Source organism: Carlito syrichta, unplaced genomic scaffold, assembly GCF_000164805.1.
Source record: "Carlito syrichta isolate Samal-C Ts95f unplaced genomic scaffold, Tarsius_syrichta-2.0.1 Scaffold66888, whole genome shotgun sequence".
NCBI lineage: Eukaryota > Metazoa > Chordata > Mammalia > Primates > Tarsiidae > Carlito > Carlito syrichta.
The window spans coordinates 7,839-10,904 of NW_007010984.1; positions in this window are offsets into that span (position 1 = coordinate 7,839).

The following is a 3,066-nucleotide window of genomic DNA, read 5'->3' on the forward strand; positions in this document are numbered from 1 at the left end:
CCCCCGGCCACAGCTACTTTATTTGAAGAGTAGAAATCCTCGATCCACAAGGCCCCGGGAATTTATTTTTCTCCTCTGCACTGGCGTCATCACAACTTTTGTTGGAAGGTCTTTGTTAAGCACCCCGAGGATGTGCCTCTCTCGTGGGGCGCCATACGGCCACGCTTCCCTTGTCCTTTGCAGCCAGTTCCACTCCTGGCACCCTGCGAGAAGGGGTGTGGCCAGGAGTGGCTGGGATGCTCACCTTCTCCTGAGAAAGCCGTCCACTTCTTTCCCCACAACATAAATACCAACACCGAGACAGTGTTAAGATGTGTGGATATGCCTAATATCCACTGAGCAATTCCTCCCATCCACATTTTCTTGTGTCTCTGTGTCATAGACGACGAATGTGAGTCAGGGCTGGCCACCACCAAGTGGAAAGCTTGGCTGGAACCCAGACCTTCCATTCCCACAGTCCTGCTTCCCCTTTTTTGTGGCCAGCAGCAACACAGTCTTCAACCTTCTTGTCCAGAAGCTGGAAAAGAGACACAGAAGCTGGGGACTGGCCTGCCGGGGTGCCTTTCAGGGCCGGAAAGCTGAAGATACGCTGTTGAGAGAGCACGTGTCTCCGTCCTGCTTTCTCCGACAAGTATCATACAGGTCCAGCTGCAAACCCACCATGTCCACGTGTGGCTTCCTCAACATCTCAAAGTTAACACAGCCAAAAAAAAAAAAAAATAGTGAACATGACCAGGCAGAGATCCGGGTCCTCCTCCCTGCTTTGCTCCCATCTCTCTGAAAATACTCAGTTCACTCTATTGTTCAGGACAAAACCCTAGAGTCATGTCTAATTCCTCCCTTCTTCTCACATGTCTTTTTTTTTTTAAGTTGGAGTCTCACTCGGTCGCCCAGACTGGAGTGCAGTGGCCGCTCCCGGCCACCGCAGCCTCGCCTGCTGGGCTCCGGCGATCCTTCCGCCTCAGCCTTCCGAGTAGCCGGAATTACAGGCGCGTGCTACCACTGATTTTTTGATTTATTGTAGAGATGAGGTCTTGCTGCCCAGGCGGGTCTCGAACCCGCGGGCTCAGGCAATCCACTCACCTCAGCCTCCCAAAGGTGCGGGATGACAGGCTGAGCCACCGAGCCTGGCTACATGTCTGTTTTTTTAAGAGACAGGATTTCTATGTATCATCCAGGCTGGAGTGCAGTGGCGAGATCACAGCACACTGCAGCCGTGATCTCCTGGGCTCAAGTGATCTCCCTGGCTGGCTAATTTTTTTTAATAGACATGGAGTCTCGCTATGCTGCCCAGGCTGGTCTTGAACTCCTGGGCTTGAGTGACTCTCCCGCCTGGGTCTCCCAAAGTGCTGGGATTACAGGTGGAACCACCATGCCCGGCCTCTCTCGCACTCCCATCCCGCCATTCCGTTTTACTTTGAAAATGCCTCTTGACCATCCACTGCGCCAGGCCAAGCTCCCATTGTCTCCAGGCAGGTGACTCAGCGGCCTCACAGCTGGTCCCGCTGTTGGTGTTGCAGTCAGCACATGTCTCTTTCTGCTCAAAACCCCATCATCGCCTCTCTTTGGATTTCGAGTAATGAAGTCTAAACTCCCTGCGGCGGCCCTCTGGGCTGTCCATGACAGCCTCCCGCCTTCCCGCTGGCATCCCATCCTTGACCCCCCAACACGGCGTTCCAGTCACACTGGCCTTCCTCCTGCTCCCTGGATGCCCTGAACCCGATTTCCACCGTCACATCTTTGCACGAGCTGCTCCGTCTGCCTGGACCACCTGTCCCAACCTGCAAGTGCTGGCTCCTCCTTCCACTTTGGTGGAAGGTCAAATGGCACCTCCTGTGAGGCCTCCCGACCACCCCTCCCAGCCAACCCCAAGCCACCCCCATCACTCCCACTTATCTCCTCTTCTACCTTCCTCCTAACGCGTCGCTCCTGTATTGTCTGTCCACTTAATTTCTGTCTCTTCCCATCGAAGTCTCCCAAGAGGCTGTTCTGACTCCTTTCCCTGAGATGGGCGGGCTTTGGCGAGACGTCAGTCAGTGTTTGCTAAATGAATCGTGCACAGAGCATCCCTTCGACATGAGAGAGCGCCTCCAGCCTCATCCGCCCGAGGAGAGTTGCCGAGTCCCATCCTCCTCCAAGTTCTGGCTCGAGGCTCGTGGACGCCACGGAGGGCCTTGCCCATGGCTCGTTTTACTCACCTGTGCGGTTCGCCATCTCTCCCTGCTGTTCTCGTGTGCTGTGCGGCCCTGGTGACTGGTGGCCTCTGTGCTGGTCCCCGGCTGCTGAAGTTCCCCACCTGGAGGCAGTTTGTGTCTCTGAGAAAATGCAGGGGTGTGCCCACGACCCCCTCCACGCCATCTGTGCTGCCTCGGGAGGCAGGAACTCTGCATCCTGCCGAAGGGACTCTGTCCTGCAAATCCCCTGGGCTCACAACACCGTCTCCCCCCGCCGTCCAGCTCTGTATTACATCACTACCCAGGGTCTCTGGTGTAGGCGCCTGAGAGAGAGGCCAGGGGATGGTCACTGACAGGTGCCAGTAGGCCTTGGGGCCAGAGCGGGCATCTCTCCTTTGTAAGGAACCTGTGAGAGTGACCAGGAGTTGCAGGCTCAACAATGACTCTGAAAGTTGGGCCGATGGTCCGACCGGTGTGATCTGGAAGAGGCCGTGGAGAAAGGATGTGGGTTAGGACTGTGGCAGGAAGAGGTCCTGGCAGGTCCAGTTCCTGGGGCATGGCCACAGGCACCGTGTCAGGACCTCAGACTCCTGGCATGACGGTAGGGTTACCTGGGCAACGTCCAAATGGAAGAGTCTTCAAAGAACTCCCAGCAATCCCCTGGCCCCCAACCACGGGTTGCAGAGTGAGCGCCTTGGCTGCTTCCTGCCTCGGGCTGTCTGCTCACTGCTCTGTGGCCCAGAGAGACCTTGGGGTCTAGGTCTCAGGGTCAGAAGTTCCCATCAGTGACTTTCCATCAGGACCTCCCTGCAGGTCTTCCAGAAACAACCAGACACACCTGAACGTGCAGGGCCTGCACGGCTTATGCTGTTGACTCTGGGGTGTAGCCACC